The following is an 18,063-nucleotide window of genomic DNA, read 5'->3' as shown; positions in this document are numbered from 1 at the left end:
ATTTTTGTCCTCAAAGGGCTAGGATCATAAGAAATGACATACGTGAGAAAATTGTTGAAAAAAATGGATATGAAAGCGACTAAAACTCCATATCCATATTCACCAAGAATATTCACACCACCAGGCTAGTTGCCCAACACAATGCATCTAAAATTCTCCAGGTGCAACTAACAGTAGGTAAGACTGCAATCCAAACTGTAGCTTGCTACAGATCCCCCACTATGCCCCAAGATTCTCACTACACCTTTCTAAACATACTGGAAAATATTAAGATACAACCAAACACCCTAATACTAGGTGATTTCAACTACTCTGCCATTAAATGGGAAAACCTACTTGTGTACCAACACCTTTGCCCAACAGTTCTTGGAATTCATAAATTCCAATGCCCTCTATCAACTAATCCACAGTCCCACCAGGGGCTCTAATATCCTAGACCTGGTTATTACCAACTTGGGAAATCGATGCTCCAGAATTATGGTCACTCTCTCATTGGTCAGGTCAGACCATAAGCGAATCACCCTTGACATCCACATCGTACCCCCACCCCCCAGTAAGGAAACCTCCATAAAAAACTTCTCCAAAGCCAACTTCATGCTACGCAAGTCAGAAGTGACAAACTTCATGACACTCATGCAGACGGGAACTGAAAATTCGACTGCTGACTTCTACACTAAGGCACTGTACGAGCACATCCACTCATGCATGAATCGTGCCATCCCAAATAGAACCAAGATGCTCTCCTCCAAAAAAGGAAGCCAATCTGGTGGTCCTCTGCCATAAACAAACTTTACAACAAAAGGAATAAACTGTTGCAGAAAAGAGGAAAATCCCAGAATGCAAAAAGCTCCTTTACCAGCCTCAGTAAGAAGCTGAGATCCCTCATAAAATCCTCCAAAGCTAGTTATGAAAATAAAATTGCCAAAGATTCCAAAGACAACCACAAGGCATTCCATAACTATGTCAAAAATCTAAATGGCAATGCTCAGATCTGCTCTGAGCTGCAACAGAATGGTATTAAATATACTGATCCCAAGGATATTGCCAATATCCTGGCAGATCAATTCAGTGCCAACTTCACCCCATTCACACCCCCTAAACCGCCCATCTCAATACAGGAAGATTGCCAAATTCCTGTAATAATGGCCACACAGGTAAAAAACGCACTCTCCAAAGCTAAAAATACAGCATCCATGGGACCAGATGACATCGCAGGCTGTGTATTACATAAACTACAAAATGAACTGGCACCTCACCTAAGTGTCATGTTTAATCATAGCCTTACCTCGGCTTTGTGCCCACTGAGTGGCGCACAGCTACAGTTATCCCACTCCACAAGGGGGATCCACCTTGGATCCCAGGAACTACCACCCCATCCATCTGACGAGCCTGATCTGCAAGGCCATAGAACGTATTATCATGGAACTTATAAACAAAGACATTGGAAACCTTCAAACACTGGACCCCATCCAGTTTGGGTTCATGAAGTGGCCATCTTGTCTCCTGAACCTGATTGACTTCTTCAAATCAGTCTCCAGAGCTGTGGACGAGGGTAAGGCGGTCCAAACAGCCTATCTGGACCTCGCCAAGGCCTTCGACACCATCTCCCACTCTGGAATCATAGACAGACTTGCTAAGCTGGGCATTAATCCCTACGTCACTCAATGGGTTGCCAACTGGCTTATTGACAGAACCCACACTGTAAAAGTAGCCGACTCCAAAGCCAGCTCCAGAAAAGTGGAGTACCTCTGGGTTCAGTCCTGGGACTGCTCTTGTTTAGCATCTACTTCTCTGAAGTACAGGCAACACTAAGGGACTCTGGCTAACAAAGTTTGCAGATGACTGCAAACTGGGAGCCATTATTGAATCCCTAATTGATGTGGATACTTAACAAAAGGGCCTTACAGAAACATATGCTTGGTGCCAGAGCCATGGGCTCAAGCTCAATGCCAAGAAATGTATAGTTATCCCCTTTGGGAAAAAACATGTACCCGTGAATTACCACATAGGTGGCAGTACACTAAACACCAAAAGTGTGATAAGAGACTTAGTGACACCAGTGGCGGCTGGTGACTTCAAATCACAGGGGGGCGGCAGGAGACGCTGAATGGGCGGGGTCAAAGGGAAGGGGTGTGGTCAACCATAAAGGGGAGGAGCTATGCACAAAACCACAAAAAAACTAACTTTAATTAAATACGCTGCCCTGGGTGGCAAACCATCATTATGAAAGTCCAATCAAGACAAAAATAAGTGTAGAAGAATAAAAATATTTCAATGCATTGGCTGCATGACAGCTTACTTAATATCTAGATGGAAACAAAAGGTTGTGAGGCATGAAAAATAAATTACTTTTAAATACATTACTGGAATGCCAGTCAAAATCAAGTATAAGAAAACCAGAAGCACTCAACTCAAACTACTTCTCCTTGCACTGCAGTTCTAATTATAATATATTCAGCTTTATTAAAGTACCAAGCAACATGCTGAAAGTAGAAATCTATGTGATGCCCCCACTTGTAAAAATGTTTCTTATCCAAAAAGACCTGCTGCCTGACAACGTTTCATGGGGAAAACATGATAAAAGTAAAAATGAAAAGCAAACAAGAAACAAGCTCAAGATACATTGCTTAAAGGATTACTGTACAGGTTATGGACCACACATGATTGGCATTCTGTTTAGTTTACGGGTAAAGCCTGTAGAGATGACTGGAAGTCTCCAACAAGTGTAATGAGCTTTTAAAATAATGGAATCCTGTCCTTTAATACCCAAGGCTTATACATTATCTAGTCAAGTATTCTCTGCATGGCAACAACAGAAAGGCTTTCAATGTTGGCAATTCTTTAACAGTATGCTTATTAAAGCTTACTTGCATCTTACGATGTCAGACAAGCTTACCTTATGGTCATTAAAGCATTGCTACTTAAACACAGAGCAACAGGCACTTTGAGTAATAAGCATAAATCAACAGTACAAAAATATGACAGAAACCAGACCATTCTGCAAAATCAAGGACAGACGAAAAGCCACTGTAGTACTTATGCAGTGTGTCCTCCCCATCCAAGGTAGATACAACTACTCCTTGCCTTGCTTGGACACATCCAGAGTCACTACATGGGGAGTGGGGTGCAACAAGCATGTCACAATTTGAAATCTCTCTGGCTGACTGTGATGGCCCTGACACATTTGTCATACCTCTCAACTTCAAGAGCAAGAAATCTGGACAAAGCCATACACAGAAGTGGGACAAAGGCACAACAAGAAGGACAATTTTTAAATATTGCTCTAATAAACTTAGAAAGATAATAGAATAGGTCTTGCATTAGTATGAATTTTCTGAAGGGTATAAAATCTGAAACTCAAATGTCTGTCATTTTCTAACTTCAGTCTTTAGTGATTTGTCACTAATTTGCCAAAAACACAATTTTATGAAAAATGGACCAAAAATGTGATGCAAAATATAAAATAGACACACAATACAGCTTCTACCTGTCAAAGAAGGGACACTTTAATATTAGTACTGCTACCTTGAGCAGCTGACAAAATAAAAGAATCTACATGCATTTCAAGTAATCTATAACTTTGATTATTACAGTTATTTCTTAATTGTAAACCCTCCATGTTTTCTTCCAAAATTGCTATTTTATGGAGGGATTATTAGGGAAGAGCAACATTTTGAGCCAAAAATTGGGGACAGTTGAGAGGTTGGCTATGCCTAATTCTATAAAGCAATTTATTTGCATGTACCTCTCAACCTGTTAATGCAGTAAATCTGAACAAGGCCAAATATATTGGGGACACATATAAACAGTACTAAAAATTGCTCTTGTATAAATTGAGACAGTTGATAGAACGGCTCTTACTTTAACATGCATTTTTATGAAGGTTATGAAGTCTGAAACTTATTATTTAGTGACTTCTGGCAAATCATTTAGGAATTAAAACTACAAATTTTATGAACAACAAACCAAAAATCTATTCATTCTTTGAAAATCTGGACAGTTGGGAGGTATAGTTCAGCTGGGCCTGTCTGAGTTTGCTGCCCTTCCCCCCCCCCTGACAAAATAATGGTTGAACTGGAGCCTCTGCAGCCATTCCAATTAACCATTACTTGGCTATTTCACTCCATTTACCATAAACACTAATGTGCATACTGCTTTACTTCAATGATTGGACTTCATTTGAAAGTTTTATTTTGTATTTTACAGCACAAACATTAAGTAATCTGTTAAACAAAGCAATGCAGTCTCACAATGAAAACTTAGCATTAAAACTTCTCTGCCCTTGAAACTCACATTCATTGAAACAGCATTGAAACCCACATTCAAAGAAAATACATTTTGCCAGTGGCAGATAAAGATTAATTTTGGGCTGTTTTGAATCATAGGCCCCTTGCATATGAAACATACATGTGCTCTTTGATACACCTTCCTCATTGTACTAAAATTATATTCCTTGTACAATACAGTACACTTGTTAGAGGGTGTTTTAAATTTGTTTTGAACATTTTTCCAGTAAGCAATGAAACAAAACATATGCACCCATAATGGCAAAACTGCCCAGTTGAGAACATTTATCATAAAAAGTCTACTCAGACTTCCACAGTCCACCATTATTAGTAAATATACACAATTCTACAGTCCACCATTATTAGTAAATATGCACAATTCCACAGTCCACCATTATTAGTAAATATGCACAATTCTACAGTCCACCATTATCAGTAAATATGCACAATTCTACAGTGCACCTTTATCAGTAAATATGCATAATTCTACAGTCCATATTCAGTGAATTCAGTTCTTGCCATAGCTGTCAACCTTAGCACAAAAACCTGGACGCCAATAATGGGGAATACAGTCCCAAAAATAGGGACAAATTTAAAATATTCATCTTATAAACTTAGAAAATTGCTAGAAAAAAGGTTGTGCTACTATGTATTCTGAAGAACATGAAGTTTGAAATTCAAATGCCGGTCAATTCTATCATGGACAGAACAAAAACAATTTTCAGCAGAGACACAGGGATTAATACTGCAGACACGTCTTTGTAAAATGGCAGGGCATCAGAGCAAATCCACACAAACACAGGCAGGAGATGCAGACTCCAAACAGAAGCCACCCCAACCAAGAATCAAACCAGAAAACCTATAGCTGTGAGGCAACAATACTACCACCACACCATCAATAATGCAAGGAATTAAACATTCAGAAACCTGAAGTCTGAAATTCAAATGCCTGTCAATTTTACTGCGGACAGAACAAAACCAATTTTCAGCAGGGATTAAAACTGCAGACACGTCTTTGTAAAATGGCAGGGCACCAGAGCAAATCCACACAAACACATGGAGGAGATGCAGACTCCACACAGAAGCCACCCCAACCAAGAATCAAACCAGAAAACCTATAGCTGTGAGGCAACAATACTACCACTGCACCATCAAATCTGCAAGGAATTAAACATTCAGAAACCTGAAGTCTGAAATTCAAATGCCTGTCAATTTTACTCGGACAGAACAAAACAATTTTCAGCAGAGATGCAGGGATTAATACTGCAGACACGTCTTTGCAAAATGGCAGGGCACCAGAGCAAATCCACACAAATACAGGAGGAGATGCAGACAGAAGCCACCCCAACCAAGAATCAAACCAGAAAACCTATAGTTGTGAGGTAACAATACTATCACTGCACCATCAATTATACAAGGAATTAAACATTCAGAAACCTGAAGTCTGAAATTCAAATGCCTGTCAATTTTACTGGACAGAACAAAAACAATTTTCGGCAGAGACAGGGATTAAAACTGCAGACACATCTTTGTAAAATGGCAGGGCACCAGAGCAAATCCACACAAACACAGGCAGGAGATGCAGACTCCAAACAGAAGCCACCCCAACCAAGAATCAAACCAGAAAACCTATAGCTGTGAGGCAACAATACTACCACTGCACCATCAAATACGCAAGGAATTAAACATTCAGAAACCCTTAAGTCTGAAATTCAAATGCCTATCAATTTTATTTAACATTTTTTAATCAGGACAGTCTGACTTGGAACAAATAAACAAATTTTCAGCAGAGGCCCAGGAAGAAATAATGCAGACATGTCTTTGTAACATGGGAGGGCACAAAAGCAAACCCACACAAACACAGGGAGAAGATACAGACCCCACAAAGAAGGAACCCCAGCCAAGAATCAAACCCAAGAACCTGCAGCTGTGAGGCAACAATGCTACTACTACACCATCAAATATCAAGCATTGCAACATTTACAAACCACAGATATTATGAGGAACAGATCAGATCGAATATGAGGTAAAAATCTGAAATTTTTTTACAAATGGTGGTGGGTAGGGAACTCAAGTCTTTAACACCTGCATACAGGGTACAGGGTTCAAGCCTGAGGCATTCCCTACCACACCACCATAAGCACCTGGGGCATTTTCACACACACACACACACACACACGCAATACTGAAGACCCGTGAGATCCACATGCTCCTTCCTGACGCCGACGAGATCCCTGAGGCTCTGTCCCGAGTCCCTGCTGCTCCTCTTGCAGTCCGGACGTGTCCCATAATCCTGGCGGGTCTGTGCACAGACGCTCCTTGTGTCCTCCTATGGGGACGGCCTTGAGCATGCATAGACCGATAAGCGGACTCGGTCTATGCATGCGCGAAGTCCGCTAATTTTAAAAAATATTTTTTATGTTTCATTTTGTTTTCTTTTTTTTGAGGGGGCTGCAGTCCGGCAGCCCTATGCCACGAGCCGCCCCTGAGTGACACAGGTAGACAGTGGTCTCACCTTCAATAACCACATTGCCACAACAGTCAGGAAATCCTTCTATGTGGCACACCTCATCACTAAGAGCTTTTCATTCAGGAAAAAGGGGGTCATTGTCCCACTGTACTCATCCTTCATTAGACCCATTATAGAATACAATGCCTCATTTGGTATGTACCTCTCAAGACATCTGCAACAACTGGAAAGGCTGCAGAAATACCCCACTAAAAGAATCACAGGCCTAAAGCAGATGCCCTATGCTGACCGCCTTAAAAAAATCCAGCTATACTCTGTCGCATATCATCTACTCAGAGGCGATCTCTGCTTAACATACAAGGCCATGTCAAATCCAGAGCTGTTGGACATGCTAAACTTAAAGAAATCCAATCCCTCAGAGCCACATGGTCCAGGGATCTAAACCTTGTCATCACAATAAACAAAACATGCTGGAGGGATAGGTTCCTGACCCAGAGACTCCCCATACTCTGGAATAGACTGCCCATACATGTCAAGCAGAGCGCCTCTTTGGCCCTCTTCAAAAGGAACCTTGACGACTGGATGGGAGAAAGGAAATTCACCCCGGGGAACACATCAGTCGCCCTTCTAGACAGGGGTCCAGGGAAGTAAATAGTGTGGGAAGAAATAGCCAGGGAATTGTTATGGCTAGGCTTGTATAGGCCCTAGGGCCGATAGCCTAGTACCAACCTATAAATCTATGAACTATAAAATTATTACAGATTTATTAAAAGTACAAGTTATGAAACAGACTCAGTCCTATTTAACCTGGATTTATATTGTTGCTAGTATAATCATATTATCATATTAAGTAACTTTATGGCAAATCCAATGACTTTTTTTTTTTTGCTACAGCATTCTGACAGCATTCCCACCTCAGAGAAAAAGAAGTGTCACAGTATTATCAAAAGCCAGCTCATTTCCAGAAATCAAATTATATATCTGTGTTTCAGTGAAACCTAAAATATCAAAAAACTACTAAACATTAATCTGTCATGGTGACCCACCATTTTCAACAAATAAACAAATCTCCCTGAGTCCCCAACCCCTGTTGTGAGTATCTTCACCTCACAACCCCCTTTTCATGATGTAAACCAATGTTCAAATCACACCTATGTGAGGAAGGGGATAAAACAGAGGGATCACTGTAACAAACAGTTTTTTTGTGAAAATGGGTTTCTGACTCTTCAGGTTTTGCCATGTTTCATTTTCTCAAGTTCAGTAACACCCAAGGATCTGACATTAGTCTACAATGCAGCCACTCTCATATAATGCACTAATCTCATAGAGTTGCTGTTTTCTGCTTTTGTTGCCAGCCAATAATATGTATTCTTTCCTATGACAAAAAAGTAGTTTTCATGGCTTGGATTATTAAAAAAAATATATTATTATGGATATATTTACTAAACACATGCTGGAAAGGTTATCAGTTCAGAGCATCAAAATGACAAGAATGGCACAGTGTTTCCCCTAATTGCATATCACCCTCTTCCAAGACCCAGTCTTGTTATATTGTCTATAGCCCCCCAAACTACTCATATATGTGAACAAGCACAATGTTTAGACATCATGCACAGCACAGTAAAGCTATTTAAATTCCACATTACGTCCAGGCTTACAGAGACAACTACAAGAAAATCAACTTGAACGGAACTAGCAGAATATATTCTTAGCATATAAGTTCGTCTCTTATCAGAAGCTGCTGGCTTCACTAGCATCATTCAGTCCTCTACCCTGAGCTAAGAACAGTGCAGGAGATAGGGCGGTTTGGAACCAGAGGTGGGTTATGTAGTTCATTTCAGTTTTATGAGTTGTGCTACGGCTGGGATTCTTAAGCAACACATACAAATAATCTGCATTCATCGTATGCTAGTAATGCACAGACTCTGAGAATAAGGTCCTAGTTTCAGAACTGTCCCCTGACAAGTTACAGTTAACCACAACACAAAGGTAAAATGAGTAACTCTAAATCATCTAAGTTTATTTATGGAAGCAAGCAGAGGTTCAACACTGTGTATCATTAGGGTTGTACTGTTTTATTATGTGCAGCTGAGGCCAGCATCAGCCCCAAGACCAAATATATGCTGTCTTAAGTGTTCCTCTTTAAAAGTAACTTGAAGTGCAAATACATGGCCCTTTTAAAATTACCACAATAAGGGTATATTAATTTTAAACAGCTGCATACTGCAGATCAATTATTTGATTCTGAGCTGATTAAAATATGGAAAAGCAAATTAAACTTGCAATGTCAATTTATTTTTTTTTTAATATAGACAAATTGTTTGTTATGCAAAGTAGAAAGAAAGAAGTATTCTGAGGCAAAAGGCTATGTTTAATGTGTAGGTCTCTACTATCCTGGATATTTGTTGGTTAAGACTACTCATTACTGACTGTTTTGAATAAAGACCAGTATGAAAACTTGGAATTCACACTGACATCAAGAATTCTGGTCCTTCTGCCATATCCTGTCAGCTAGATCCAGAAATACTTAAGAGGGTGAGCAAGGCCCACTGTGCTTGTTAGTGTTGCTGTTGTCATATAGTCTGGATTATTTATTAAAAATTTAAATAATTTCATTTAATAGACTTTATTTACATGTTTTGCAGTATGAGTGATGAGAATTAAGATATCAAAGAGTTTAACACTCGTGTCATCTGAGGATTACAAAGTAAGAATAAAAATGCAAACTATAGATTCTTTGTCTGCATCTGATGTAAAAAGTCCAGTTGGTGTGTGTGTGTGTGTGGGGGGTTCTATGAAGTACTAGAATTCTTGTTTTTTAAAAATAGGATAAAAATGAAAACTTATATTTTAACAAAATGGTTCCAAGTACATGAAAATTTTTATTTGCAGAAAGTAAGGTTATCCCAAATCAGATATACATATCTGTGTCTCAAATGAAAAAAAAAATTACTAAATCAGTGAATGAGTATGTTGTTGAGTTGAGAGAATTATCTTAAGACAAAAATCTGTGACAGCTATTGCAGAAAAGGTTGAGAAGTAGGTTGATTTGTGGAATAAATGCTGAACACAATCAAAGGACTTCATTAGCAAAAAACGTAAAAGTTGAAAATGCTTTAAGCATTGATTTGCAGTGAAAAACAGCAAACAAAAATGTTCAATATCTAAACATTAGCAAGTCTAACATATCATGTAGCATTATACCAGTACAGAAATGTGAACTGTGCAGTCTTAATAGTACGGACTGCAGCAATTCTGTTACATGTTTTAAACGCTTGGGTAAACAGCATATAGCTTGTTATGTGCCTGCATATGATAAACGACAAGCCTGTAAGAGAACTGAGCAAATACCAACAAGTAAAAATGAAACAAAGTATTTTCAGAAAGCATGTGCTGAACAAGCTGAGTGGGTTTGCTCTAAACTCTATTATGTTTTTGCTCAGTAAAAAAAATGCTGCAAACTAAGTACTTGTTTACATAAAGAACACTGCTTAAATCTACAAACAACTGAGCTATACTTTTGAAAGTAAAATACAAGGCAAACGGTCCTGTTAATGAACTGATTGATATCCTAGCAAAGTAACTAAAACAAAGAAAAGGAAACCATGGGAAATAATTAACAACAGTTTTGCAGCCAATCACATATTGATAACATCTATATGATATGCTATTAAAAAAGGGATTTGGTTATGTGAAAGCTTTATTAAATAACAAAAGGAACAATTACCTATGATAACAGTTAACAGCCAATGACTCACACTTACATAGCTGAGAAAGCAGCAACTGAATATTAATAAGGTACCGAATGGAAATAAATAAAGGTTATATAATAGGGAGTCAATGAAAGTCCTTCAGGTTTTTGAAGAAACAAATTGTACATAATATGACAAGGTTTATGGGTAAAGTAATTGTCAAACTTTGTTAAGTAAATTGGGAGCAGAGTCAATAAAGCTGGTTAACTTAACAACTGTTTTGTATACATTTGTTCTTAGTTTGAGAACAGAGGTAGGGGAGTTGTAATGTGAGGCCTACTTTGCCTGTATTGTTTCTGTGTTGTTTTGGAGGGTTATTCTATAATTCAGAGATAGTTTGGAGAACTGCAGGTCTCTGTTTCTATTCTGTGACTACAAAAGTGCTATAAGTAATTGATTTGATGCTCTTAGATGATAATTCAGACATTATCTCTCAATCTGTTAGAGCAAGAAATCTGGACAAAGCCATAAACAATGGGGGAGGCCCAAAAATAAGGACAATTTTAAATATTGCTCTTACTAACTTAGAAATTTAACAGGATATCAGGTTTTGAATTAGCATTTATTTTCTGGAGGGTATGAAGCCTGAAAATCAAATATCTCCCATTATATTGTAACTAAATCCTCTATGATTTGTCAGTTATTTGCTAGAGAAAGTACAGTTGTGTACACTTACCATAAATGTAGATGTTTGAGTGTATTCACGGTTGCAGTCATTACATTTGGGTTATCCTGTTGGCAGGTTGCCCTCAGTAGGCCTGAATTCCAAAGTCTTGGGTCCTGCGTCAGTTGCTGTTGCCTTTTCCCTGACGTCAGGTCATCAGGGGTATAAAAGATGCAGCCGACACCATTTTATTCATTTTTTCTTGCCCCAGATGTCAGGTGCCTCCAAAAGGGTAGGCTAAATTTATGTAAATAAAACATACATGCACCAGAAATAAGCTTTACCTTCATCTATAAGCAAATACACCACCTAGGTTGTATAGATTAGAGAAGTAAAGATAAGTTCCAGCAAAATAAGGGGACTGCAACAGTGAATACACTCGAACATCTACATTTATGTTAAGTGTACACAACTGTACTATGTTCTTTGTGTTTCACTGTTACAGTCATTAAATTTGGGTTGAGTCCCAAAGGTATGGTTGGGGGGCTGGAGCTAAATAGCATTAGGAGTGACTATGAGGCCCTGCAGAACTGCAGTGGCAAAGCCTGCCCTGGATTTAGAGTAAAGAGGCAGATTGTAATGTTTTGTAAAGGTATGCATTGAACTCCAATTGGTAGCCTCTAAAATGTCTTTGGTTGGTACTACCCTGAGAAAGGCTGCAGAAGTGGCTGCAGCTCTGGTTGAATGTGGCCTAATGCCCTTAGGCACTGGTTTGCCATGCTGTGAGTAGCAGAAACAAATGCAGTGACCTATCCACTTTGAAATAGTCTGCTTGGAGATATCCTTTCCTTGTGATGTTGTGGCATATGCCACTAGTAATTGGTCTGTCTTTCTGAAAACCTTAGTTTAGTCCAAGTAGAATCTAAGTTGTATGTGTACATCCAAAGAATGCAGAATTTTCTCCCCCTTGTTCTGTGGATTTGGATAAAAGGTTGGCAGATGAATAGTTTGGTTAAGGGCTACACTGGATACCACCTTAGGCATAAATGTAGGGTTTGTTCTCAGAGAGACCCTGTCTGGATAAAAAATGACAAAGGGTTCCACGGCCATGAGAGCCTGTAGCTTTGAAACTCATCTTGCAGAAGTTATTGTTAGTAGCAGAGCTGTTTTCCAAAATAAGAATTTTATATCTGCAGTAGCAGCTGGCTCAAAAGGAGGTAAGGTGAGTTTTTCCAAGACAAAATTGAGGTCCCATGTAGGTATTGGCAGTCTCCTTGGAGGCCTTAAGATTTTGGCTCCTCTGAGGTTCTGCCTTAATAAAGGATGAGAAAAGAGTGGTGGCTCTGTATTGTAATGAGCCAAAATGGCAGAGGCATGGATCTTAATTGATGAGAAAGATAGGCCTTTGTCCAGCATCTCAGTTAAGTATTGCAAAATCTGAGAAATATTTGGGACAGCTGTATCAGTTCCTTGAGTTTGGTTCCAAGCAGAAAATCTCTTCCATTTCCCAGCATAGGATTTTCTAGTACTAGGCCTTCTGGCTTCTAAAATGACATCCATCACAGCTTTACTGAGAGGTATGGTTTGTATGGCTACATTATCCTCAATGCTGCCAGGTTTAGGGTCCTGAGTTGGCTGTGCAGAATCTGATTGTTTTGCTGGGAGAGTAGATGAGGTATTTGAGGTAAGGTCCAGGTTGGGCATTGGGACAAGTTCCTTAAGATTGGATACCAGTAATGGTATGGCCAGTCTGGGGAAATCAGAATCATTTTTGGTTTCTCCTGTCTGACCTTTAGGAGTACCTTGGGGAGGAGAGGTAGTGGAGGAAAGGCATATACTGATAGGTTTGTCCAGTTGAAAGATAAGGCATCCACTTTCCAAGCTTGCCTGTGATAAATTCTTGTGCAGAATCTTTTTAGTTGATTGTTTTGAGGGGAGGCAAATAGATCTATGTCCAGACGTCCCCATTTCTATGTTATCATGCTGAAGACTTGTGGATCCAGGTGCCACTCATGGGGATCCATGAAGTTTCTGCTTAGTTCGTCTGCCAGAATGTTTTCTTTTCCTGGCAGGAATTGTGCCTGCAAATGAACTTGGTAAGTCAATGCTGTGTCCCATAAAGCCATGGCTAGTCTGCACAGGGGATAAGAATGAGTGCACCCCTGCTTGTTTATGTACCACATGACCATGGTGTTGTCTGTCTTTATCAGTAGTTGTCCCGGATGAAGTAGGTCCTTGAAGGCTGTCAGGGCATTTTGCACAGCTAGCATCTCTTTTTGATTGATATGTAGATGCTTTTGCATCTGTCGCTAAGCTGCTCCTGGCTGCCTGGGTGAGATTGCTTGTCCCTTGTTTTGGTGACAAGCCTTTGCCCACCATCAAAACTCCTGTTGCAGGCAGGGAATTAGAGTAATCATTGTTTCCAGACTGTAGCAATGTTGAGTCCAAACACTTTTAGGTACCATTGAATTTTCTCATATGCAGTCTTGCATATGGAATTAGTAAGATGCAGGATGCCATGTAGCCCAAAGCCTGCAGAATTTTTCTTGCAGATAATAATCAGTTGCCTTTGTTTGTCTGGAGGAGATAAGCCATCTAAGTAGTTGTATTTAAGCTTGCACCCAGGAATATTATCTCTTGAGAGGGTACTAGCTTTGATTTCTTTTGACTTGACTGTGTACCGCCTTTGCACAAACGGCCAGCAGATGTGTAGAATGTTGTTCTCTTTCTCTGCTTAAAGGAGGCAGTCTTCCAAGTAATATATTATTATTCTCTTGTCTGCAGTAAGCAATTACTGGTGCCAGGCACTTTGTGAAGACCCAGGCAGTAAGATAGCCAAAGGCAGTGCAGAGAATTGGTAATGCTTTTTTGCAGCCTGGAATCTGAGGTATCTTCTGCATGATTGTCTGATTGGGACATGCAGGCTGCTCTTTTTAGGTCTAAAGTCACGAGTTAAGCCTTGCTGCCCAGCAGGTCAACATCTTTTTGGTATATCCAGGAGAGAGTGTTTAGAATAGATAGGTCCAGTATTGGTCTCGTCCCTGCTCTTGCTGAGGCACTTGTTGAATAGCCCTCATGTCCATGAGAGCTGCATTTTTTGAGCCTCTGCCCATTGATTTTTTGGCAGGTCTGGCCAACTGTTTGTCCTAACCCATTTGTCCTAGGTTATAATGTGCCAATTTTGAGAAAAAGTGCTAGTTCTCCAAGGGTGCTGCCAGAAGATAAGTGCTTGGTGCAGGCAGGGGAAGTCATTGGGACTGTTTCTATGATGATTTTGATTTTTTCCTCTCTCTTTGGAGAGGTAGAGGCACACCACTGCTTAGACCTGTAGGATTTGCGGGGTTGTGATCTGCCTCCAGGGCTGGATCTACCCCTTTGAGGTCTGTCTGAGACTGGAAAGGACCAATTCTTTGTAAATCTAGGTGGCTGTACCTGTAAGAAATCCTTGACCGTTTGCATAGATTTAGCTTTGTCTTCCATTTTCTTTAACACCTCCTCTGCCTTTACACCAAACAAGGTATCATGTTGTAAAGGAGCATCTAATAATTTTGCTTTAACATGGTCAGGTAGATTTTGTTCTTTTAACAAAGCATGCCTCCTAATGACAGAACCCATAACAGCAGCCCTGCAGGAGGCCTCCAGAGAATCAAAACCACATAGCAAAGTATGCTTTCCAACTTGTTCAGCTGCATGCAATAAATCTTGTATTTCTTTGTTTTCTGCACATTCAGAATTTGTCATCATTTTTTGTTTAAGCAGTGTCATGATATATTGCTGATATTTGAGCATATGAAAACTGCAATTTAAAAGGCCTTATAGCCAAAGTAGCAGATGTGGAAATCTTTTTCCCCATCTATCCAGAGCCCTAGAATCCTTTGTCAGAGGGGGGGGGTTTTTGCAGTGAAGCCTTGACCCCTGAGAAATTGTTTCTGGGCCTGCAGAAGGGTTTTAGAAAAGGAATTTATGAGAGTCAGGGACCCTGAAGTTTTTGTCTGGCTTAACAGGAGCTGGAGGTAAAGAGTCAGAGGTCAGACTGGACTCCTAGAATACATCATCTACAATGTCTAACACAGGTGGAATAGCTAGAGGCCTGTGTTGAGGAAGTAAAAGGAAGTATCTGAGCCTTTTCTTAGATTCTGAAAAATATTGGCTCTCCCAGTGGAAGTGCTCCATCCCCATGGTGCAAGGTTCAAAAAAGAAGTAGTCCAGAGAGGAGAAGCTGAAGGAATAGATTCTTCAGCCTCAGAGTCCTCATAGGAGGGAAGAGAATATTCATGATCAGAAGAGGAATCAGAAGAAATGGAAACCTGATCTGAAGATTCATAGTCAGTCTCTTGCCTAGGCCTCTTATCAGGAAGGGGATGGGAACCCCTGATCAAGGTAATTAAATCTTCGGCCATTTTGAGCATCTGTTTTTTGGACATGGAGGCCTGTCCTTGTGGCTGGTGAACTTGCTTCTTTGTCTTTAAAGATGTTTTAGTCTTTGTCTTTGAAGTCGGTTTAATATATAAATGTTTAGCCAGACCCATCTGAGGGAAATCTCTCCGGGCTCCAATACCTTGAGCTTCCTGTTGCCTGGCTGACTTTGGACCTCGGTGCCTTGCCTGTCTTTTTTTTTTTTGTTTTTTTTTTAGAACCGGTAGTCGGATGGCAATCCAACAACATTGTATAATTAAATCTTCACCCAAAATAGCTTAATGCAAATCTATCATTCTACTTTAATAGCGTTGGTTAAATCTAGCACAAAACCAACACTAACAATATCGTGGTCAGGGCCTAGGCAAGGAATACAGTAAGAATGAAAGTCCTTATGAGGTATTTGCTTCCCACAAGAAATACAATTATTACTTTTTTCTGACATCGGTCTGGAGCAAGAAAAAAGTTCCCCCAACGGAATACTTAGCTTTTAATGAAGACTTCGGATCTGAAACTCGAACACGAAAATCTCAGGAGTTGGCTGACCGGCACTTGCAAACTGTTTTTGCTTCGGGCACCCTGCGGCAAGAAAGATTGAATAAAATGGTGTCAGCTGCATCTTTTATACCCCTAATGACCTGACGTTACGGAAGAGACAACAGCAACTGATGCAGCACCCAAGATTTTGGAATTCAGGCCGACTTAGGGCAACCTGACTGCAACAGTAAAACACGAAGAAATCGACAGTTTTATAAGAAACAGACCAAAGATCTGAGGCAAAAATCTGGACATTCTCTGAAAATCTGGACAGTTGAGAGGTATGTTTCAGATTATATCAATGGATTAACATCTGAAAGGAATACCATCTTGTTAGGATGATGAAGGATTGAGTGGGAAGTTATGAGCATATGGGGGAATATTTAGTTTATATACTGTAGCCAATTGACTGATTTAATTAGACTATAGTGCTTTTATGCTTGTTTCATTTCTAAAGATTGACTGCCATAAATGCTGAATATAGTGAAGCTTTAGAAAGGGAAGGCAGAAGGCAATCCGTGGCAGCTGTGAGCTGAGAAATTTGTGAGTGCAGGGGAAAGATTTAAGTTTACAGTTTGTCTGCAGGTTGCTGGGGAGGGGGAGAAGCAAAGCACATATATTCTGAAACTGTTATTGAAAGAATAAATGGATATTTTATAACAAATAACCATAATAAGAAATATTAAGAAAGTTCCAAATGAAGCAGTCCAGAGATTAATCCAGATCACAGCACTACAGTTATGACCAATCCACCTGAATTATACATTGTACAAATGCAGAGGAAGGCTGTATCTTCTTCTTCTGTGACAGTGCATACCATATAGTCCATATAGCCAACCATTTACTACACTGCTTGTCTTGGAGATGGTTATGATGGTAACAAACTGAGCAAGACTAAGTCAACATCATTACCACAAGCAACCTGATAAGGTCTTCAAGTGATGACTGTTGGTAACAGAATAGGCTATAACAAAGGGAATGCCATATTGTAAATGAAAGATGTGGACCCCCTTTCCATCTTACATTTGGCATTGCTGCAGAGTAGACATGAAAATCTGTGTAACTATTTAGCAACACACCTAATTTAATGAATGTTATCAAAAAGGAACAGGATGCATCCAGCTACAAAAAACATCTGCATTTAGCAATCTTTTCAATTTCTTTGAGAAGGGTCTAATAATATGTCAGTGTGGAATAATGTTTTACTCTTGATAATGCTCCAGATAAGTATGTTTTTGGACTAAATGAAATGCATATTAAGCTATTGATATAAAAATAAATTACCAGTGTTTTAAAACTTCACAGCAAATATAGTTGCTATGGAGTTAGGAGTGGAAGTTGTGGAACAGACGATAGCCTTACATGTTTTGAAATGAAAATGCAAGTGGCTTATGAAATACTTGAGAATAAATAATGAAGGAGCAGGCTGTTTGGTATGTAACAAATGTGTGGGAAAAATTAAGTGATAGGTGTTTATCTGTAAGTAACATGAAGGTCTGCCTAGCAAAATGATATCAGAACAATCTAAGCAATGTGCTATTCCTGATACTCCTGAGAAGCTGTGTGAATAGAAAATAAAGAAATGAATTCCTTATAATTGTCCATAAACACCGCTCATGAACTTTCGTTTACTGATACCTCTAAAACCTGCACATGGGAAAAAGACCTAAGTGGAGTGGAATGGGTGTGCTGTAACCATTAAGAAAAGTATATCAAAAATCTGTATGGAGGACATATGAGAACTAAAGAAGCTTTAACTGCTCAATCCTATGAGTCTGCACCAGGTTAGGTTAAAGATTTAGTAAAAAGATTATATAGATGAAAGATTACTGCTGTGCCTTGTTTCAGCCCATATATTGTCTTTGTTGCTGCATTGGATATTTAGGATCATTGAAAGCCAATAAGGTGTAGAATGATACGTGGTTGTTACACTCAGTGGTATTTGTTGAAACCGTGCTGAAGTCATTATAGGTCTTGGTAGATTTGGAACCAATGTAT

At 39.5% G+C, this 18,063-nt stretch overlaps 1 protein-coding gene across 2 annotated transcripts in view; it reads right to left on the bottom strand.

The window, feature by feature from the left end:
* Nucleotides 1-18,063, bottom strand: part of CNTN1 (contactin 1) — a 1,190,489-nt gene that overhangs the window by 96,694 nt on the left and 1,075,732 nt on the right. The gene's annotated exons all lie outside the window — the stretch shown is intronic.

Source organism: Protopterus annectens, chromosome 11.part0 (genome assembly GCF_019279795.1).
Source record: "Protopterus annectens isolate FY-2018-M chromosome 11.part0, PAN1.0, whole genome shotgun sequence".
In the NCBI taxonomy this organism is placed as follows: Eukaryota; Metazoa; Chordata; order Ceratodontiformes; family Protopteridae; genus Protopterus; species Protopterus annectens.
This window is presented reverse-complemented; position numbering and strand designations above follow the sequence as displayed.